The 24,605-nt window shown below is 33.6% G+C and overlaps 3 long non-coding RNA genes across 6 annotated transcripts; 2 read left to right on the top strand and 1 right to left on the bottom strand.

The window, feature by feature from the left end:
- Positions 1–1,762: 1,762 nt before the first annotated feature.
- Positions 1,763–24,273, bottom strand: LOC148619649 (uncharacterized). Of its 2 annotated transcripts, XR_015921622.1 has the most exons (5): positions 23,834–24,273; positions 20,794–20,979; positions 7,775–7,889; positions 5,015–5,094; positions 1,763–1,930 (listed from the first exon to the last, which is right to left on the bottom strand). It is a non-coding gene; the product is annotated as an uncharacterized LOC148619649 (long non-coding RNA). The 2 variants fall into 2 exon arrangements; XR_015921623.1 differs by lacking the exons at positions 7,775–7,889; positions 20,794–20,979; positions 23,834–24,273 and adding an exon at positions 5,249–5,404.
- LOC148619651 (uncharacterized) lies at positions 6,502–11,412 on the top strand. 3 transcript variants are annotated; one of them, XR_015921625.1, is made up of 3 exons: positions 6,502–7,036; positions 9,002–9,064; positions 11,174–11,412. It is a non-coding gene; the product is annotated as an uncharacterized LOC148619651 (long non-coding RNA). The 3 variants fall into 3 exon arrangements; XR_015921624.1 differs by lacking the exon at positions 6,502–7,036 and adding an exon at positions 7,049–7,841; XR_015921626.1 differs by lacking the exon at positions 6,502–7,036 and adding an exon at positions 7,869–7,953.
- Positions 18,625–20,942, top strand: LOC148619650 (uncharacterized). Its single transcript, XR_015921627.1, has 3 exons — positions 18,625–18,729; positions 20,075–20,142; positions 20,817–20,942. It is a non-coding gene; the product is annotated as an uncharacterized LOC148619650 (long non-coding RNA).
- Positions 24,274–24,605: the final 332 nt, after the last annotated feature.

The following is a 24,605-nucleotide window of genomic DNA, read 5'->3' as shown; positions in this document are numbered from 1 at the left end:
GAATCAAGGTAGTTCTATCCACCAGGTGGCCCTAAAGAAATTTGTTAGATTTAGAACAATAACTCAGTTGAAAGAATTTTGACACAAAGCGAGGAGCTACGCAATAAAGTAATAGTAAAAATTTCAACCAGTAAAACTATAGTTTTAGAATAGGATCGATCAAAATTCCGGACAGATTCTTCCGCCTAGTGCCTCCGGGTTTTTCTTCGGTGTAACTAGAAAGTTTAAGGAGTTCCGATTGGGATCTAACAATTTTCCATTCTACTTTGTGTTCTGACGACCCAAAATTCATCTTTCATGATTTTGAAAGCATTATTTAGAGGGGAAACAAACGAGAATTCTGAAAAGGTCATCTGAACAGAAAATAGAATGGGGTGTTGGTAGATCCTACATGCATGCAATGACTGATTGGAACAATTGATAGGGCTAATTTTAATAATGTGTACAAATAAAATATAGGGTATGAGATACCCGCACGTATCAACCGTTTACAAGTACATCTGTATTTGAGAATGAGTTCCTTGTATCAGTTAAAAAATTGGAATCCATGAACGAGCATCTTCATTAAAGTTTATTTTGGGAATGTCGATTTCATGATGTATCTTTTTCGGTCATCTTGAAATTATATACATGTTGTACAAGTCAACAAAAGACACGATACGAAGTTAAATTTCTCAATTTATTTAAATATTTTTAAAGTTAAAGCTTCTTTAACAGTTTATTTCCATAAATAAGACTAAAACGCATCTTTTAATCCAAATATTCCGAAACGGATAGTAAGTTACGATGATTATACGGAATCCGTTAGGTCATCGAGTTAGCCATTAATTTGTAAATGGTTTAAATTGTTTGGTGTCAATATTTAGGCTACTGCATCAGGTTATCAAAAGTGGAAAACAAACCTAGATCTGGATGCCACTGTTATTAGGATGTGAATCGTCTGTCGCAAACTGGGTCACCAAATGATGACTCACGTCGATCGTATATAGACAGCACCACAGTTTATGATTTAGTTTTATGACATAAATGGAAACTAGTAGTTGCTATGGTGATTAAAAATGGAGATGTCATTGATGTTTCATGATTTCAATGTTGAGGGGAGCTTTTTCAATGGCAAATTTGACTTCAGTGTGAAAATGAAAGTAAGTCAATTTTTACCATGCTAAATTTTATAAGTGGATTACAAAGTGAAAATCATCCTGATCTGAAACTCTGTTGTTTAAAGTGGAATCGTTCATTTGGTTTTTAGCATTTTCCCTATTATTTTCCTTTCTTGTTTTCTTGGAAAATGTCCATCTGATATAAATTCTTGTAAATAGTTTGTATTTATAGGTAATATTCACAATAACAGGAATAAAACCAGGATGACTGCTCCCTAGTCAGAATGTGTTACACTTTCTACGGTAGAACCATATTTTCACATTGAGGAGTCATTTTAAATTTTCGTCAAAATATTCGAAATTTTAGCATGGTACTTAGTTATACAAATGGTGCATTATTGGCGCAAATATGTTCTCAAGTTATTATGTTCATATTATGTTTATATTTCTATTTACATATTTTTTTTATTTTTTATTGAGGTTTGAGTAACATGACTGTTATTGTTAAATAAATCGATTTGGTTTATGATAATGCTAACAATTGTCGGCGCTGTGCGTATGCACACCATCTTATGGTGCACCGTTGATTTGCAAATTCAAAAATATTAAAAATGAAACAGTTTTTAGCGAGCAATCGAGTCTCTGTGTCAAAAAAAATAAAGTTTTCATTTGCCAATTTTATTGACATCCTGAACATGTACAAGTCATGAACCCAGTGCATTGGCCACTTTGACAGCTCTTCTCCTGACATTTTGATACACATAAGCCTCTCACTCGAGGACAGTCAAACACTTCGACAGTGGTCTTTTGAGCTTCGACTGACATCCAGCCTGAAAGTATGAATGACGAATTTTGTTTCGCAAATGGTATTGAATTACCTAAATCAAACATAAACATTATTAGAAATGTTTTTTACGACACTTCCAATTAACAAAACATTAACAAAACATGATTCTGATTACTTTTACTTGACTGTGTATTCCTTCTTGCTTAATGTGTGAACTATGATCGCGTATAGAAGTAGAATTGTGTCTACATTACGATAAAGGAGCCGGTTTCCATTTCTTCTATTGTATTTGGGAAACACTGACTTGATAGTTGTACATGTAGTCCAACATATTGAGAATGCTACTATATTTAAAAAGGACAATGTATATTCATATGTAAAAGTGATCACCTACCAACAAGGCCATTGAGATACCTGTAAATGGGTGTTTTCTAATATTAAAAAAATACATTTTTAATATTAAAAATTCAATTGAATTTCTCATATTAAAAAACGATTTTTCAATATTAGAAATTGATTTTCTTATAATAGCTTTGTTGTATTCAATTACAATTATTAAATATTTAATTGCAATACTGCAATGTGATTTTTTGATATTAGAACTTCATTTTCTAATATTAATATTACAAATTCAATTTGTAATATAATTACAAAATGTGTGATATTTTTTAATTATATTACTAAATCGAGAATTTGTATTATTAAAAAAATAATCTTTAATATTACAAAATGAATTTCTAATATTAAAACATATTTTCTGGTATTAAAAGAATAATTTTGTAATATTAAAACTTCATTTTCTAATATTACCAAAATAATGATTTTTGTCCCCTTTGGCTTGTCATATTCCTGAATAAATGCACTTTTTTGTACGTTGTACACACGTGTTATTTTGAATTGATTTCAATTGATTTTTCACGGAAAGTAGTTTTATTATTTTCTTTTTCCGAAAAAAAAATTAAATGCATGACGTCAAGAAGCATTTCCATGAACCGCTGTCAGTTCATCTTTTACAACTCATATGTTATGCCAGAGCTTGCCGAAACTACACAGACTTTTTGTATCGCGCTAGAACTCTAACAAATAGGCTTCAGGAACAGGGTAATGTTGCTACAAGATTGAAGTCATCACTACAGAAATTTTATGATCGTCATCATGACTTCGTGGATCGTTATGTGGTGGATCCATCTGCACCATGAAAACTGATTTATTCAACGGGTCATAGTTTTCCTTTCCTCGTTTGTCTACCCAGGACTTAACTTTTTAGGAGCAACTCGTAGGGTGTTTCTAGAAAAGCAGAGGGCGCTTACCCTACCGGTGCACCTGGTCCATGCTTCCAGTTGCTTATTTGCTTTTGTTATTTTGTATGTATGATTTTAGTTACTTTATGTTTTTTGTTATATATGTCTGTTTTCCATGTCTGGTCTTTGTCCCTGGATTCTTTTGATTACCGCTATAACCTTGGTTCCCTTGAGTACTCTTACATGTAACCAATAAATAAGAATATGTTTAATCGGGTATTACGTGAAAGAGAAATATACAATATGTGAGATCAAATTTTAAGTTTCATTTGACAGTTCAAAAATGGTACAGATACCGGAAATAAAACTGTGTACACTTTTTGTTTTTTTTAAAGATAAACAGTGGTCACGGGATATTACGGCCAAGATGAAATCAGTCTATGCAACATATAATAAGCCAATCCCAAATTGGCCTCAAAATATGGAAATAAGCAACAACTTGTTTTTGATGTACATGTATAAGAAATTTTTTTTTCAAACTGTTGGTCAAAAATCATAAAAAAATGTGTTCGTGTCCGTTTTGAATAGAGCTACAGTAACTAATTACACACATATACAGTAGTGGATTCAAGCTAGAGATGTTCGGCGGGTGAGGTGGGGCGTTAAACCATTCATAAACTAGAACTATAGAAGGCTAAAAAAATCTAAAATACGTCACTGAACTTTGTTCAACATGGGTATACATTAAAACATATCAATTAAAATAGCGAAAAGTGACCGATTTTACCATGCACAATAATTAAACATCTATTGAAAAGGAACACACTTGCATCCACACATATATGTTTACATCATACTATTTGTTTTCAGACTTTAAGGAATTCCTATACTTTAGGTTTAGCTATATGTGTTTTCTTATGGAGCTTAAATTTCTGTTTTGTAATGCTTCCATGTACATCTACATCTACATCTACGGATTACTCCTTAACTTCAATCTGTTGAAGAATACTAGGAGGCGCATGTGGGTAAAATAGCATGACGAGTGAAGAAAATTGCCGGCGCTGTTGTAGTGTTGGCCAGCTGAGTTGTAACATTTTTGTGACACTATCTTGATAACTGTATAGATTTAGTGTGTACCTAGCTGCCCTTCTCTGAACCATTTCTATTTTATGAATGTATGTTTGCTGCCAAGGATCCCAAACGATGTTACAATATTCTAACTTAGGTCTTACATAGGTTTTATATGCTAGTTCTTTAGTCTTGATGTTATTGGTTTTAATATTTCTCTTGACAAATCTTAAAGTGTTGTTGGCTTTATTCGTGATGTTATTTATATGGCTGTTCCATGATAGATCTTTTGATATGGTGAGTTCTAAATATTGAACTTTGTCTCCAGATTTTAAAATTTTATTATGTAAGGTGTATTCAAAGTTTATAGGGTTCTTCTTTCTAGATATGTGGATGATTTCACATTTGTCTGGGTTGAAGGACATCAACCACTCTTCTTCCCATTTTTGCAATTTATTTAAGTCAGTTTGAAGTGTATTGCAGTCAGTTTTTTGAAGTTATGGTGAAATAGACTATAGTGTCATCGGCGAAGAGACGTGTTTTACTTGATAAGGTGTTTGGTATGTCGTTGATGTAAATCAAGAAGAGGCAAGGGCCCAGTACCGAACCCTGAGGGACTCCGGATAGAACAGGGCAATTGCCAGACTCTTGACCATCAACGACTACCTTCTGTTTCCTATTGTTAAGGAAAGATTCGATCCAGTTGACTGTTTTGTTATGTATTTGGTGGACTTACAAAGTAATACACCTGTTGTTTTGCGCCATATACAATTTATTTAAATTCGTTAAATCGTGAAATAAAAAAAAACACGTCTTACCTTGAGAAACAACAGCCAAGAGAACAAGGAAAATGCACAATTTCATTTTCGTAGATCGTTGGATCAAGGATTATATAATTCTGTAAAGAATGTTAAAGGAAACATTAGAGTTCATTGGTCGATACTGGAAATTGACCTATATGCGTACGGGTATGAATTTCATTAAACGTGCATGAAATATGCCATCACGACATTAAAAGTTTTTGTTTTAGTTAACAAAAAGTAAACACTTACCTAAATGAAATATTACGAGGCCGTTCGTAAATAAAACTAAATTGTTGTAAACGTTTTTATAGTGTGAATACAGACGAATTGAGCCTAAGGACAATTCAAATTGCTTTAAACAGTAAAATCATATAGGGTAAACTGGGCTGAGTGAGTTTTAATAATAAAACAGTAACATGTGTTAAGGACATGTCAATAAAAACCAAATCCGGCTCGGGGCGGAAGTCGAGAGCACTTATAGTCTGTTAATCATTACACATTATTTCAGCTCGTACAAAGGTCGTAAATAAAACTAGAAGTTGTCAATGTCAAGAACTTTTTTAATAGCGTTTTGAAAATGAGAGGAACAACGATGTCTTAAAACCTTGTAATTTGGCTAATCAGATATTCCTTTTGTTTAACAATGTAAATGTGTACCATTTTTTCTAGTGATAATAATATCTCATGTGCAAATTATTTTTTTCTTTACATCAAAGCAGTGTAAAATGACTGTCTAGAGGAATCCTTTCGTGTTAGTTTGAACTCCGCCTAACAGTTACACTATATTATATATATTATCTCATATTTTTTACCGGGGTTTACTATGAAAAATTTTCCACACCTATTAAAATATTTCCACTACTTGAACAATGATATTTACTATAGTCTATCATAAAAAAGCTAAAGGTATTCCTAAATGTACACAGGAAATTATTTCATACTGCAGTATTAAATAATATCCAGAAATTAGTTCGCATAGAGTGAACAGAATTCATAATTGTACACAGGATATTATCATAAGCTATTGAGTAATATCCTGATTATACATGTAATTCTCAAAAGAAGAGTGAACAGAATTAATACTCATGATAAAATGGATACTATATATAAATTAAATAATACCCTGGATGAAAAACTATGTGTAAAACATCTCATGAAATATCATCCAGGATACTTATTAATACATGTATCTGAAAACATCCAGGATGAAAATTAATATCTAAATGTATCGTGGATAACATGTCATATAGAAAACTATCCAAATTGTTAACACCGGTACCTTCATATATAATGCTGTGAACTCTTTACCCCCAAAAAACCAAGCCCCACTTTTTTACAGTACCTCTAAAGAAAACCCTTTCAGACACTTGTGACTTGTGTGTTTAATTATCATAAGGTTGAGTATGGAAACAATTTAATAGTCATGGAAAACATTTAATTATTATAAAATATCTCCGGATTAAACTTGATATTATTTTTTCCGGTGAAAAGTATTTCACACAGGATACTGTTGGATGTTGCATATACTTAAGATAGTGAAGGCGTGTTGGGTTAGAACCAAAAAACGCGCGCAAGTATGGTGACACGCAAGTTTTTGCTTTTGTGAACTAGCACACGAGAAGACATTAAAAGTGTGCTGGTATTGTGACAAGGCCCAATCGAATTGACCAAGCGTAAGCCTAAAAGAGAATGGACATTAAACTGAAATCAATTAACTATTTATCTAGTTACATGTATGTGTTTCCGAGTAAACAGGAAAAAAAAACTTCTTTAAAGCTGCATTAGCTGCCAAATTTGTTCAGTTCTGATTATACTGATCGTTGCTGATTCAATGAAAAAAGTTTGTAGTAATGCAATAAATGTCGATAATACCTAAAGGATATTGTGAAAACAACGATTTTTAATCAAAGAAGACCGTTGCTCTGATCTAATTATTTTTCGACATTACTTCCGAAGATTGCCGACAGGACATTCACCCGGGTGAAAAATACTGTTCACCTTGGTAAAAAAATAACAATAACGGATACACAGGTACAAGTAAGTACTTGTCTTGTTTACATTTCATTTCATCTGTTTCTTGATTAGTTTTCAAATAAAGAATGACAATTACTGACCATATGTGAGCCTTTCGCTTTGCAATCAGATTTTTTTAAAGAATCGACCATTGCAGCACATGCCCTGATTAAAGTCACCAGAAGATACATGCTTACGAATTTATCTAGGTCAACTTTTTGTCTTGCAAGACAATAAATGTATCGACACCTATTTCGTGTACTCAATGCATTTTACTTGTGGATATCAAATAAAATTATACAGTTTGGCAGAAATACTTCAAAGTTAAGGCATATTTCAACAGAAACAAAATATGACGAACATGACAACTAATGCAACATTAACTATTTGGTATGTTATTTGTTATCATATGACTAGATGACTGCTTTGAAATGGACTACATGTAAATTACACCTGCCTTATAATATCAAGAGGTCGGTACCTTAGGGCGGATTTGTGAACGTAGCGGGACTTCGGGACATCGTTAAACGCATCAAAACAATTTACCCAGCCTTTGCGTCTGAGTTTTGAAAATAGATTTGGGCTTGATAACAGTCCCCCAAACTGTCGACCAAAACATGGTGACAGGTGACAAACGCTATGTACAAATTTACATAATTACATGAAGATATGTGATCGGATACATGTAAATTGTTGAATTTTGTAGGCTGCAGATAACCTCTGACCTTATGTTCTGAAATTTCGATCGTTAAATGATATTACCTTCACTGCTATATATATTTGTCTTCTCTGTTTCAATCTTTTTCATTACAACTGAGACAAACAAAAGGTAAGTGGCGCTGTATTTTGCTCGTTATTCACTGCCTACCTCTGCTTACTGTAAAGAAAATTCCTTCGAAAATGACCAGTTGTGTCACCTCGCTGGCTGTATTTACTATCATGTAAACATATACACTAATAAGTAGTCATTATTAAAGCATATACGGTTGTCCCGCATACCGCATATATAGAAAAACGTTTTTCATTTATTTTCATTAATTAAGTGGAAATTTTGTATTGACATGCATGCTTTATACTCTACCGGTCTCCAGAAGGCATGAGAATGTATAAATGATTGATTAAACTCATTTAAAATAGTTTCATCGAAAGATATGATCTCTAAACTTTAGCAGACTAAATAACGACCAGGTAGGAAAATGCTAGTACATATAACATTGTTTGTTGAAAATATTCTGATCTAGTTGTGATTTGGGTAGTGTTTAGTAGGTTAGACTATAAGCATTGTTTCAATATACTGACGTAGAGATGGCAAGTGTGTATCCATATAAACCAATATTTGGAGTCACTTTCTTTGCCATACATAAAAACTTAATTTCAATTAATATTTTATTTGTCTGGATTTCTTTAACCTAATCATTTGGAATGTGGAAAAAGAAAAATAAATAAAATTCCTATAAGTACTTAATCTACTGTGTAGTATATACACCAACAAAAAATGGTAAAAATACGACGATTTAACTGAATGTCGAGGAAAAAAGATGGTGGCAACTATACGTGTCCGAAGTGCATGTGGCATGAAATCTTATACATATTCTTTAAAAAGCGCATTTAATAAATTGTATTCAAATATAGAACTTTAAGACCTTACATCAGAAAAAAATATCTTAATTTTTGTGAGGGGAAATAATGAGTTTTGGATTTCAGAAATTAACAGAGAAAATGCAAACTATTAAAATATATATATGAAGGAACAGTTACATGTAACATAAATGAAAGAATGGATTGTTTAGTTTAGGCACGATGGTTGGGGAACATATACGAACTGGTAATAAAAAGCGACAAATTTAAATTGTCAGAACCCTAGGCATATAGACATGACATGTTGCAAGTTGTTCAAGACACTATTGTTACGTCATGAAAACGTGATTTTACTCCCGGGTTTTTACTTCATATAAATATACAAGTGCAACAGTCGCCTTTTTGTTACAGGTACTCTTTGATAAAACAAGATGGACTGTGTATTGGTGTTGTTGCTGACGCTATGCCTGACAGGTAAGAGTATATATACACATGTCAAAGTGAGAAATGCCTATGTGAATATAGGAAAATCTGCAATAGTTTTTTTCATATGTTTTAAAACATATGGAAAATATGTTTAGGACCGACTTGGTAAAATTGTTTTTGTACTATTAAAAATGCATGAAATCATGTCTTTGAAAATTAGTCAAATTGTATTTAAAACCAAATTTCGATATAAATTTTATTTTTATAATTGTTGCATGAATTAATTCGTTAGTTAGAAACTTAGTTTTTTCATATATTTTTTTAATAGTGCTCCTAAATATTTTAAACATATGTTTTTTTCATGTGCTTCCAAAACATATGAAAAACATGTTGCAATTTTTCCTATATATAAGGGAACTTCCGGCTTCTGTATGTCTTGTTTCGTCTTCACCTTTAGTTTATGTTTCTTTTACTTGGCTATATTAGGGAAACTCTTTCGCTGTACTTGTGTATATTGATGTTTTGGCACATCCTTCGCTGTACTTGTGTATATTGATGTTTTGGCACATCCTTCTTCCTGGTTTTAGGGTTTCATCGTCGTTTACTGGAGAACAATGGGTGACCTTGGGATGACATTTTCATCTTGGTGGGGTTGTTGTCTCTTTGACATGTACACCATACCTATTCTTGTTATATTATATCCTTAAGGATTTCTTCTCGAGATTTCCAACAAAGCATCATTTATTTCCTAGCTCTTTGGATACTACCTCAACACGTTACCATTGGTTTAGGGCGACCCCTACAAGTCGGTATGGGGTAAGTATAGTTCTTAAGGGCAAAATTGTCTCAATGATCCTATTAAGTGCAAGTTTACTTGCTCCCAGTTTTTAGTGGAGTCTGAGTTGCGCATTTGCTTTTGTTACTTTGTATGTATGATTTCAGTTACTTTATATTCTTTGTTGTGTGTGTCTGTTATCCATGTCTAGTCTTTGTCCCTGGATTACCGGTACATTCTTTTGATTACCGCTATAACATTGGATCCCTTGATTACTCTGCTAAAATGCTTGCTATTGTCCCTTCACAAAACCATAGACTAGACACAGGGTTAGTAAAATAGGGTTATAACAAACCATAGTTACTGGCGATAAGTAGGTCTTCGAACACAAATAGACAACTCAAGTATACAAAGTAGCTGAATTTGTTTTTCTATTGGCTATATTATTATGACAGCAATAGAACATCATTATTCCTATTTACAAGGAAAAATGGAATTGTTTGACCATCTCTCAGCGAAACACTGATTTTTCAAAATATTCAAACTCAAAATATTGAGATGGTAATCTGATAATTTGGCTACATTACAAATTAACCAATGTCTTGAAATTTCCAATGAATACATTGTTTTTGTTATATGTTGCTGAAGTATGTTAGTAGGTGTTAAACTTCCACACATTTTTTAAAAGTGCTGCGGATTTCGTTTTGCCTTTGTTTTAATTTATCAATTGAAAAGTTGGGCCCTAAATGTTGCTTTTCGTCATTGGTTAGACATAATAGTAAGCTCCTCAAGTACTTTTGGAATTAATTTAAAATAAGTTGCAATAAGAAAATTTTATCTTACCGTTTTATTTCTGACACAGACTGTCTTAAGTAGGCATTTAAATTTAATACTATTTTGATAACTCCAAAAATTAAATTTTGTTTTAGAATACAATAAACATTATATCATTTCAAACATTTATAATATTGGTAGTCTGGGCGACTTCGTGCTATTATATTTTCTTAACACATTGAAAGATTTTTAGAGATATCACTGAGCAACCACATCTGACATATAGAACTTTACAAGGTAAAAAATAAGGGTTTTTGTTCAATTTCAATAATGGAAGTAAGTGCACATAGTAGTAATATATTGCTTTTCAAAACAAAATAATTTTTGTGTCCCATTGAAGATCCTAGTGCATATTGCAAATTTGATTCTACTACATATCTGGCGAATACATCTTAGTTTATTACTTTCATTTAGCCCAAAAACAAGTATACCAGTAAAAAACTTAACACTGAATGCTATTATACAATATACATGTATGATATATCAATATTCCTGATGTAACATTCAGCATTGATTACATTAAATCAATGTTTATGTTTTACTTGTAGGTTTTAATTTGACTAACGCTGAAGACCAAAAAGACTTCGAGATATTTGACTGCTTCTTTGGTAGGGGTGGATGTAAAATTAGATGCATATCAGAAGGATGTTCTGAGACTATTGGATGTGTCGCCTTCAGCACCTGTAGATGTCGAGGATGCCAGAATACATAAACAGATGCATGTTATACAAAAAAAATGTTACATGTTTACAAATTTGTTTATTTCAATAAAAAATGTATTTTTTAACATCTTCAGCTATACCAAAGAAAATGATATCGGGATATTTTCATGAGTCAACAAATAGATGATAAGAGTACAAAAAAGGAAACATCTAACCTTTAACAAGATGTAGGACTACTTGCACTTAACGACAAACTGGCCTTCAGTAAAAGTTCTCTTTAAAAGAAAATAAAAGAGACTAAAAAGCTATCATAGAAGTGCGTAAAGCGGAGAGATAAAGACGATAAAAACCAACGAGAAGACTCTTACTCAATGCTGACACAAATTCTGTCCGAATAAATAGTTAAAAAAAGCAGGAAAAATTACTGTTTATAATCATGACTCACAAGTTTTTAAAAGTCATTTAAATCATAAAAAAAACATTACCATTTGTTCTGAACGTTAAAACAACGGAGACGAGTTATCTTTCTTTGTATAGGTTTTTCCATATCATTTTCGTACCAACCCAATGATACAAATGTCCACCCTCATACTAATATCAGTCCACCGAGCGTTATGAATGAATGAAGCTCAGCATACAACACATGTACATTGAAAACACTGTGTCATCAACATTAAGTCATTCTAAACTTCTGTATCTAAGACAAGAAAAATACCGTAATTTTGACTGAACCTTCGTTACTTTGTCTTAAGCAAATTTTATCACTTAGCTATTATCAGAAATTTAGAAACGTACATATTTCATTGATATATGTGTTAGATGTATATGGTCCGAAAAATCAACAGTTCAAAATTGTCGTATTTCGGATATGACGTGCAAATGTATGTGGTGATTGTTTGAACCTGTAGCACAGAGGCCGGGCGTGTGTTCCAAAAAGTCTCGCATATTCCCGTTGGTCGAGATATCAGCAGTAGAACAACATTGTGGTGTATTATGAACAAAGTCAAATGTTGTTCGAGTACAAACAGCTCCGTCCCTCATAGGCAAAGCCTAAAATCATATTAATTGATTGAGCGAAGCAAGTAAACATATACGATATTAATCAGGGATCTGTCCACTATAAAAAAAATGTAAAGTTAAAGAGAGAACATCGGTGCACTTTGTTTCAAAATTTAAAGGATTTCTTTTTTGAAAGGTCATACTTGTTTACGATAAATCAAGGATAAGTTTGTAGGTTTTTTTTAGCTCACCTGACCGTAGGCCATGTGAGGTATTGTCTTCTTCTCTGACACTACTTGACCAATTGGAACCAAACTTGGTATGAATGTTTCTTGGGGTATCCTGCATAGAGCTAATGTGGGGATTTTTGATACGTCGAAAATCATGGCCGCCGTTACTAAAATAGAACATAGGGCTCAGACAGTAGTTTTTTGCAAATATCTCCAAAACCGTTTGGTCTAGTGAATTCTGACATTGTAAAAGTATTTAGCATGATAAGATATATCTGTGGTCAAATTTTCGTTTTAATTTGGTTTGTCATGTTGGAGTTATTGCCCTTTTTCGATTTTTTTGGCTATTTTATGTTATTTCTTTAAAAAATCTTCTTCTTCTCTGACACTACTTGACCAACTTGAACCAAACTTAGTTTGAATGTTCCTTGGGGGTATCCTATTGATACTGTAACTGATGTGGGGATTTTTGATACGTCATGCGTATTAATTTTTTTTCTTCGGGTTTAACGATCGGGGCTCCTCAGGGGATATGCATTTTAAAATTTTATTTTAAAAATGTACACACGCACAAAACTATTAATATAACAGGATAAAAACAATATAGGTACATTGTCGAAAATTATTGAAGATATGTGTATTCGGCTTGGAATGGGGGAAATAGTTCGGCTGAGCCTCGCATTTCCTACCCGTTCCGTCGCCTCATCACATATCTTCAATAATTTTCGACAATGTACCTATATTGTATATTTGTCTGTCAGGCTCCTGTGTGTAGAATTTTATGATGCGCGTCAAACACAATAAGATCTGTAAAGGCGTGTCGTTTCGGTAGTAAGAAAGGATGTTTCGTATTATAGTCCAATTCTGCATTGTGAATACATCCCGCGCTGCAGGTCTCGATTTCACAAACAGTCGTAAGTGTAAAGTTGATCGTAAGTAATGACGTCATAAACTATAATAGCATTGTGACGTCATGATTTACGATCAATTTCACACTTACGACTTTTTGTGAAACCGACGCCTGATTATTCCTTACGAATATACGCAACTGTCGCGTAAGTGTTAATCGGCATTTAGCTAGCGGTTTGCGAAGTTCGTTCTTCTCGTCAATGAAATTGCGGTTTTGAATGTCTAATATTCAATATCTCGTCGCCTGTCGAATTTCGTCGGGCTTTATCGTGTCGATTTCGTTCGTACGGTTTCTAAGTCTATATCGATTCCTATTCATACATCACTCCACGAATCTCCAAACATAGCTAGTTATAAGCAAAAGTCTCTGAAGTGATGAAAATCGTGCTAAATCGATAATTTTCGATATCCCGGTACCTAACTCGGCTTAAGGCGTTCGCTGCTCATAGTTGTGTGTGGTCATCATAATTGAAACATCGGGTTTCACGATCGGTGTCCATTTCGGCCAACGGTCTTCTTCTGTAATACATGTCGGTCCATTCCACCACAATATCGATTGTTCCAGTTGCTCAGCTGATATTCCGCGAGTCTGAAGGTCGGCTGGATTTGAATTGGTTGGAACGTAATTCCATGGACAGTCCAACTTTTATTTCGTTGATAAGATTCTGTACGAATTTGGTGTCTTAGTTGCAATCCAATAAAGAACTATCTGACTGTCGCTCCACATTACAATACGCTTTACGTCGAAGTTGTCCTTTAACTGTATTGCAATGCGTGTTCCTACTACGGCGGCCATCAACTCTAATTTCGGAAGTGTTTTCTGTTTGACTGATGCTAAGCGATTTTTTGGCGATAACTAAAGCTGTCGAATTTCCTCTACTTAAGTACGTTGTTGCTCCATACGCTTGTTCACTGGCATTTACGAATACATGGAGTGTTGTATCCCGGCTATCGCTATTATTGTCCATGAAGTACTGGCGGTTTAATTTTGTTTTGTTCGTGACATCCTTTATATCGTGTCTAATTTCTGTCCACATTGCGATATATTCTGAGGTAAAATCTCGTCCCACTCATAGCTTTCCTTCCAAAGCTTCTGTATGAGTATCGTGAACCTCACGGTCACTGGTCCTAATAATCCAAGTGGATCAAAAATCGACGACGATTGTCTCAGTACTTCTCGTTTTGTCGCTTCTACGTATCTACCTTGAGTTTACTGTTTCGCAAATCTAAGTATATCAGAGCTCGCATCGCATCGCATGCCAAGTATTTTCGTCACGGTATCTACATTTTCCTGAGTTACAATGTTCATAAATTGTTGACTGTTCGATTTCCAGCTTCTTAAATTAAATCCTGCCCGATTTAACAGTTCTCTCGATTCCTTGAATTGTACTCCGAATTCCTCGTTATCAATGCTCGTCAAGACGTTGTCGACATATAGATCCCGTATTAGTATGCTTGATGTTTCGCTAAGATTTAGTGTCAAATGGTTGAGTAGGGTAGCATACAGGATAAATGGTGAGGATGTAGCTCCAAATAGTACTACTTAAAATCTATAAACATCAAGTTCGCTGCTTGGGTTATCTGGGTCACTCATCCAAACAATCGAGTTGCGTCTCGATCCTGTTCGTGAAGTCCTACCTGGAGAAACGCTTTTTCCATATTAGTAGTCAGAGCTTATTTTCCCAATCTGAATCTTATCAGAATATCTTGAGTTTGTTGAGCTGTGGCGGTGATGATGATAAACGATCATTGAGACTATGCGATTCTGCATTTGCTTGACAACTGCAATCATACACTAGACGGATCGGGGTAGTCGACGAATCCTTCTTGACTGGGTGGTGAGGTATGTAATGCACCATGCAATTGCTCTACTTGTTTACGTTACGTTCTGATTCTGGTATTTTCTCTATGAAACCCTTGATGATGTTCTCGTATATTTTCAGCATTTTTGGATCGTTTGACAGACGTGAAATTGTGTTGTGCGTCCTCTTTTTGGTGATGGTTTCGTTGCTAGGTAACTCGGAGTGGTCATGTTTCCATGGGAACTTCGCCATATGCTTGTCGGTCTCGAACGTAATATGTGATTCTTGATACGTTTTCATCTCATCTTGCGCGGTTTTAACTTTCATATCAGCATCTGTCACTGTGCCGGTAGACTCGATTTCCCAAAATTTGTGGATTTGACATTCTTCTTCTTTGTGGTAGGTCAATTTGTTCATAATAGACTATATTTTCGTTTGGGTTGGAGAGTTTGTATAAGTTGGTCCCGATAAAAGATATCCAACTTTAGATTTGATTGCTGTCGGTCCTGATCCTCTGATAATTTGGTCCTCGACAATGTCCCAAAAGTAGTCAGCTCCTACTAAAATTGCGACGTCAAATTCTCCATCTTTTGTCTTCGGATGAGCTAATTTCAAACCACTGAGGCACGATAAATTCGCTAAATTTCTTGCATATGTCTGGATTTGCTCGGTGATCTTGGGAACTATTAGTACATTATTGGTATCAATTCATAACTTTGAGATTTCATGTAAACGGTGGTGACGTGACTTGTAAGTATCTTACTTTCTAGTTTGACTCTCCAAAACCGGAAATAGCAACTGATTCTGTTTTGTGTGGTTTCAAGTTCAAGTTATTTGCCATCTCTTGTATTATGAAACTTCGCTGAGCTCCTTCATCAAATAAGATGTTTGCTGTGACAAACTGCTTACCGTCGGACGATACTTGTGTTATTGGGGTCTTCAAAAGTACATTTGACCTTCTTGCCATTGACGTGGTTGAGCGCATGTTAGCTATTGTAGCTATACATGTGGTATCAGCTGTATAAGACTTCTGTTGTCGTTCCTGAGTGGTTTTCTCGGAGTCTCCTTTTGTGCATATGCTGGTGTGATGGTTTTTTCCCGGACAGTGTTTACATGTTTTCTCGGATTTTCTCTGGTTCCCGAGACATTTGAAACATGGCTGCTTCTCTTTTACGATCTGTTTCTGTTGTTCTATAGCTTTGACTTTAATACATTCAGTAGGGGCGTGGATATCGTTACAAAATACGCATGGCTTTTTGTTGATACTTTGGTTAAGTTTTGTGGAGTTTCTCTTTGTATTAGCTATAAAGGCGGACGTAGGTGTGAACCCTGTGGTTTGCACTGCTTTGTAGGAATTAGCTGATTTACTGGCTTGTTTGATCGTGATTTCCTTCTAAATTGATTCTCGTAGTAGCGGTAAAGTCCATTGGTCACTTCCGTGTGCTCTGATTAAGTTCTTTTTGATCATTTCTGGGATTTTTTTCATGATGATCGGTACTAATAGGCTTTCGTAATATTCTGATGTCTGACCCATACTTTCTAGACCTCTAACGTAACTTTCCATACCATCTTAGAAATTCTTCAGTTCCGTAATATCAGACGTAGGGCTTGGTAAACTGGTAAGTTTTTGCATATAGGTTTCAATGATTTTATGCAGATGACCAAATCTGCGTTTAAGGACTTGTAGGGCTTGAGTGTAATTCGTGTTGGTAATTTGTAATCCGGCGATACATTGACTAGCTTCTCCGTAGAGTTGTGATTTGAGGCAATTGAATCTTTGGACATCATTCAATACTAAATCTTCGTGTACGAATGCTGAGAAGGAGTCCCAACAAGGCTGCCAATCTATCAAATTCCCGCCGAACGAAGGCAAATTGAGTTGGGCAATATGTGAAATGAACTGGCTTTTGTGCATACGGATCCTGAGGTGCTCATAGTAGCTTGCGGGAAACTATATGTTGTAGGAGGTACGGACTGGGGCTATGTGCACATGTGGCTAGTGGCGGCGGAAGTGTGTGGGGATACGAAGTCCGTGGCATGCGGGATGAGCTCTGATGCATTAAAGTTACTCTGCGGGGTTACTTTGGGATTAGTTGGGTTTATGAGTGGCGGAACGGCAGTGTTTGCATTGTTGATGATTGTGGACAGTTTGGAAATGGCCATTTGGATATCGAAAGTATACCTGTCAGCTGCTGTAATTTCTTCTTCATGTTCATCATCCGATATTTCATTGAGAATCTGTGCATCCAACTTCAATATCGTCTTTTCTTTGGTCTGAATCAAATTTCTGAGCGTGGTAAGTCCATTCACGTTCATATAATAATTCTTCCGAATATCCATTCACTTGGTTCAAATGCCTTGTAACTACTCCTCGATGTGCGGCTCTATGCGATTTTAACTTCTTTGTACTCTTTCCGTTTGGTCACGGCACCAAATTTTAGGGAATGTTGAGCGGTGAAAAACAACAATACGTCGATCAACTTTCAATACGTTTAGTTTCTAGACGTTCCATACAAGAGTTGCCGCTTCCGGTGGCGACGTAGCATTTATTACGTTACATATTGGGGAAATAACGTTACTGTCTTTCGTTCATAAATAAAAGATAACTTTTAAGATAACTTTTTGAAACTTAGAAATAAAGAAACTATTCACAACAGGCTATGCTATATAAATTGTAAATCTAGAGGGATCTTATTTCATATAGATACAGATCTGCTATTAGTTTTAATGTTGACTGGGAATATTAATAGGTTCTCAGTCAGTAATGAGTTCGATGAACTATTTCTCTACTAGCGATGAAAAACTTAATATCTTCAACTTGCGAATATTATTGAGCAGGTTAAAAAAATCACTGAAAGTGGAGAAATAGATATTGTTTAGATGTACTTGATTTGAATAGGCTTTTTTTTTATTATGAATTTAGTTAATAAGAAAGGATCATTAGCTTCATCCTATAAATGTAGATGGTCTAAAATATGAATGGCTCAAAATCATTCTGTCGGACGTGGCGTATTTCGGAAATGAAATGCATACAATTAAAGGGTACATGTAAGTATTTGGACTTTAAACACAGACGCACAACGTGTTTAATGATAATTACTTAATATTCTTGTTGATCGAGTCATCAGCAAAAATATATAAGAAAACTGCGGAGAACTGTCCGAAAAGTGAAATGTTGTTTGAGTACAAATAGATTTTCTTGGACTATTCTTTCCTTTCATGAAAATCAGCTTTCCATGATTTCATATGAATAATAATCAATCGCAATATGCCCTCCAAAATGCAACCTTTATGTAGCAATAATAAATTACATGACCAATAGTGTTTTAGCGATTTTGTCAATTCATCTTTCATTTGTAACATATGTGCCTTTATATTTTATAGCTAGAGGAAGTATGTAGGGTTTGCAATACGACAAACCAATCAATATTTTTAGTAAAATATAAAGAACAGCATTTTCCTCAGAGAAATAATAGGAGAAGTCAAACCGAGCTATCAAAAGGTTAGTAATTTAATGCTTATAATTAAACGCAAAATCTGCTATTCAGACCTTTTTCAAATTTCATTTATATATATACACGACTTTCAATTTAAACACACCTATCATTATCCATTCTTCAATTATTTAAAGTTATTGGTCAACGTAATAATCGTGCATTTCTGCTACAAATTGTGAATTGTGATTTTTATTTACTTTGGTAATCACCCATCTTAAAATTATAAATGATTTCATTGATCACTATTATAACAATGCAATTATATTAACATTAATTGACAATGAGTAAAGGCATTTTTTCCCAGCAAAGTCGGTATTACAGTATCATTTTTTAACTTAAAGCATAAAAGATGCCAAATAATGGCAGCGACATGAGTAAAGACATATTTCCTAACACAGTCGGTGTTATAGTTTCAATTTTTCACATTAAACATAAAATACACCAAATAATGGATGCGACATGAGTATAGGCATTTTTCCCAACACAGTCGGTGTTAGTTTCACTTTTCAATCTAAAGCATAAAAGACGCCAAGCAATGGCAGCGATATGAGCCAAGGCATTTTTTTTTTCATAACACTGTCGGTATTTATTAGTTTTGATTTTCAACCTTAAGCATGAAAGACCCCAAATAATGGCAGAGACTACCGGAAGTCATCAACTAATTGATATAATATATATATATATATTTGCGTTCGAAAAAAATACTCGTCGTTCAATTTGATCACAGAAAATTTGAAATACAGACACTATCTTCACACTCCTTTTTAACAGTTATATTTTTTGGTATATTATCAAAGTTCAAAATGATTACACGAAAATATATAAGAAGCAATAACATGTGCAGACGGTAATCAAAACTTTTCCTTTTTATGGTTAGGATGAATGATTTATGAAAGCGTTGTTTTCGATATTACATGTATATGGCATATGGACATTTTAAATGTAAACATATTTACAACATATAGCAGGCTCTAATCGTAAGGTCACCACTATATATTTTTTTCGTATAAAACGATACAGCCGACAATTTGTGCTCTTTTTTAAATATAGTACTTGTTTTCTTTGTTGGTTTGTTCGTTTATTATTTTTTTTCTAAGAAACAGTTTCAACGTACTTGTTCGAATATTAGAGGGAAAATGTCGACATTTTTCAACTAAGAAAATTTTCAAGGAAATAAGACATGATTAATCCCACCGTTGCAATTCAAGTTTCTCTTGACCCTTGATGCAAAATTTGTTTTAATTTTCTAAATACTCTTTTTTTTTCTTATAAAGACAGGCTGTATTGATGATATTCAAATGGTAAACAACATAATATGAAAATGTACTTTATTTAAGTTTTCTATTCCAGATTATCAGATTCTTTGATCAGCATGAAATTATTTATGATAGTATCATTTATTGCCCTCTTCTGTACAGGTATGTTCTATCCGTCGTGGTTTTTTTTTTTTTTTTTTTTTTTTTTTTTTTTTTTTTTTTTTTTTGTACAATTAGTTCTGGCGAAGGAAACGTGTTTTAATTAAGCAATATTCTTAATAATAATTTATAAAGTGCAGTGGCCGATCCAGAGATTTAAAAAAGAGGGAAAGGGTGTCAATCAGAGATTCAGAGTTGCAGGATATTATAGTGTCGGATCTAGAGGTTTCGAGAGGGGGGATTCAAGTTATTATGTCTTTTGCTAGTTGTAAAAAAAATTACACAAAGCTTAAAAGAACATGCATTTTACAGGGCTTAGTTCAAAATGTACAAGTTCGCACAAGGAGTATCCATTTGCCAACATTAATAGTTTAATTTGATTATAAAAAAAGTCTTCTAATTAGTTTGCACTCTTTCGACAGCATGAGTTATTTTGTATAAACTCTTTTTGGATTGTAACTATATAATATCGATAAGTCTGCAGTCAGCGACAACAACAAAAATCCGAAATTTGATAACGTTTTGAATGAGGAGCAAGTCTTCATTTAATAAGAAATTAAATAATTAGGGTTGTTTTTACATTAACATAAAACAAATGCTCTATTGTCAAAAAACTTATTATTATGAGTATTATGCACTTATATGATAACATACCTGCATATTGTGTATTATAAAAGGCTGTGTAGTTGGAACCTCTGAAGAAATGATTTGTTATCCAATGTGGTCCTGTGCGTCTTCTCCTTGTGAAGATAAATGTATGACAAATGGATACCCTCGACGAGCTGCATGGTGTACTTCTGAATATCAGTGTTGTTGTAGAGGTGAACAACTTGTGAAACCCTAAAGACGAAAAGAGAATAAAGCAATTAAAATATACACTTCTTATTTTCAAATTTTATAGTATATTTAGAGACCAGTCTACTCAAGATACTGCCTATGGTAGGTGGTTCACGGTGTAAAAAATCCCCAAAACAAACTACGCTTTTTCGGTCTACATATGCTATAATTTTACTTAACAAAAGTCCTTTCTGTATGCAGATCTGTAATTTTGAAAAAAGCTAACATCAATCTTCCACTAAACTTAACCAATTTTAGCCGTACCAAGAACGATAACTCATACAAAGAGCTAATTTGATACACGGTCCATGTAATTCTTATCTTAAAAGAGAAATAACTGAATGAAAAACTAAGACTGATTTTGTGGTGTGTAACTGGTTCCGAATTAGAAATAAAAGGGAATTCGATTCGGTTGTCGACATGCATGAATCACCTTCTTAGTTCATATGAGTTTGAGACTGCTCATTAAAACTTCAATGTAAACAATTAATCCTTCCGAGACCATCTTGTAAGTTTTCTTTCGAAAATACATTTTAGAAAAAAAATCTTGTTTTCCATTTCTGGTCTTTGTCCCTGGATTACATTCTTTTGGTTACCGCTATAATCTTGGTTCCGTTGATTACTCTGAAATATTAAATTGACACTGTGTATGTAGAATAGTTTTTCCCTAACAGAATGTACGAAAATGAACGTACAAATATACGGTAATGTTCCCGTTGGTGGCTACTATATAATTACAAACATAAATTAAATTTCTGTATTATTTACTTTGTTTATTTGACTTGTTAGATTATTTTGTAGGTATTATTTTGGTTATTATCTTTGTCGTGTGTGGTGTTTACCATGTCTAGTCTTTATCCCTGGGTTACATTCTTTTCAAATTTTTGACCAGGATATACGAAATAACCTGGTTTACGGCAGTTTACACCAATAAACGGTTTATAAAAAGTGTAAACTGGCCCAACCAGGTTATTGAATATAACCTGTTCAAACATTAGAAACATTCCTTATAATTTAATTTCTAATTGAGTCAAATCCAAATGTAGAGATTCGGTTCGTTATTAAAACATTATTCGGTTTTGGATCATTTGAATCTATGAATCCGGTCCGAATGACGCTAATGATGCCGCAGTACCACAGCAAGTTATACAAAATAACTTACATTGCTCAAACAGAAACAACCAATTAGAAAAAGTCTAGTCTAGTCTGTTACTAGTTAATTTAATTTATTCATAATAAAACTGGCAAGATCATCAGACCCGCATTTTATATATCATATTTATCAAAATGTACAGAGTTACGAATTCATATACCTTAAACACTGAAGTTTCATTCATTGTATTACATACTGTGGAACCTCACGGTAAAGGATTCGGCTCCCTATTTCGATAGTTTTGGTATTCAGTACTTTTATAAACAATCAAATTTTGGATTTTGATCTCCCTATATATTTGATTCAAATGCTGCTGATACGAGGTTACTCTTTGAAGAACTTGCACTGTATTGCTATATATAAGTATTCTGGTATCTATTTTCTAGGTATAGTGAGAAAGCTCTTTCGATATACTGTGGTTGAGGAACTATAATTTAAAGAACATGTCAAAGGAGCTACAAAAATAAATCTTATGATTCTCAATGGTGTTTTCTCAAAGTTTTTATTTTCATAATCATCATGTAATGGTGTTGAAATTAGTGATTGATTTGTGATATGAAGTTTAAGATTAACTGTTCAACTGCCATAGTGTATTGGGTCAAAGTGAACGACATCTTATTTGTCTATTTCGGATAATTTTTCATTGCTTCATTTACATCATGAAAAAAAATTGATATCACCATAGTGTGAATTGCTGTTTTTTATGGAACCTCTTTGTGATTCTGCCTTTACAGCTGCACTATTGTAGCTATAATCTTAACATATTTTACTTCCTTGCAATGTGACGGGTGCCACTGGCAGAACATGACACTCTTATTCTGCCAGTACACTTGATGTCACTCTGGATATTTTATGAAAGTTGACATTACTAGTGCTTTAGTTTCTTGTATGATGTCTTGTTTTCCTTATTTTATATTTCTACATGCAATTGTGTTTTATTCTGTTCGCTACATTGTGTATATATACCGTCTGTGTTTCTTTTTTACATACAAGCAACACATTTTGATTTTGATGTACCTGAATATTCCCCTTTCCCCCTTTTTAGGGATGTAATATTGCTCACTTTTCTTGAACCGCGAGAAATTAATTTTGTATTTACAAAATGAATGTAAAGCTCACGCTACAAACTACAGAAAATCAAAGTCTTCGCTCTACCCGTAACAGTAATAGTAGTCAAAGACGTGATAAGGTGGTAGGATAAAATATTTACAGAAAGTACGTTCTTTGAACTTTTATAGAAATCATCAAAACCACAAGCATACTATTGTTATTTTTTGTATTCAGATGAGTCTTTGGAAATACTTTTTTTAGACCTGCATGTATATGTCTGTCTTCATTTGTATTCTAAATATTAAACTTCATTGATACAAAGACACAGTTTTATAAATGACTTGATAGATACATGTATTATCATAGGCTACCTGTGTATTATGTAGGTTGAATGACGAATCGATAAGTGTTAATTGAAAACGTTGATTGATATATTAAAAACCTTTGAACATGTAAATGACGACTTTCAAGAGAGGGATACTATTTCTTTGATAAACTTTCATAAGTTATGAAGTTCAAATCTCTTATGATTAACTTAGAATAGATGTAAGTCTTGTGGGTACCCAACTGATTTTTGCTCTTAATTAGTATTCATTTAGAATGGTTTCTCTCTATAATCAATAATAAAACAATATTGTAACTATAAATGGGTACCTTTTTTCTTCTCCTCTTTCTTTTTCCCTGGGTAGATGTTTTTTCTGCACACAGTGACCCTCATACGTGTTCATTTAGTCTTTGTAAGTAAATTGTAATTGCCAATTGCAAATGTATCTGAAATAATCTTTGTTTAAAATGTTAAGCAAGAAATGTTATTTCTTGCAACATAAATGACTTGGTAGAGAGACAAAGTATTCACCGAAATGTGAATTACAAATTAAACATGTACGTAGAAAATGAATTAAATTCAAAATGCATATACAATTTATCTAGGGGAGTGTAACTTACATTGTTCAACTGAGTTTAAAGACTCACAAAATGTCTTTCTTCTTGTAGGCTTACCTTTTGTAGCAGTATACAAACTTATGATTTTTCTACCATGTACAACACACTTCCACAGGACAAGCTGAAGTCAGTTCTACGTGATCATATTCACCAATGTTGTATACAAGGCAGGGATATTAAAGATATGCTTCGTAAGAGAATTGACTTGTTTTGTGAGAAAAAACACACACACAGTGATTCTAACAAAAAGTACCACGAGTATCATGTTGTTAATGTGGCTTCCATATTTAGTGGGATTTTAAAAGCCCTAATTTTTTACAGCCCAGAGAATCGAAAAACTTTTTCATTTGAATACACCATAGTAAATTGGCACATTGTGAACAACTTCTATTTTTCATTACACGATATTTATCAAATATCACAAATATGGCTTTATGAAATAGTTAAACATTTGATTCGTTTCAATGATGTGAACACTTAAATG

This window comes from Perna viridis, chromosome 4 (assembly GCF_037379345.1).
Source record: "Perna viridis isolate PV_CMFRI_1.1 ecotype Kerala chromosome 4, ASM3737934v1, whole genome shotgun sequence".
Classification (NCBI taxonomy): Eukaryota; Metazoa; Mollusca; class Bivalvia; order Mytilida; family Mytilidae; genus Perna; species Perna viridis.
The sequence above is the reverse complement of the archived record's forward strand: the minus strand, read 5'-3'. Positions and strand labels throughout refer to the sequence as shown.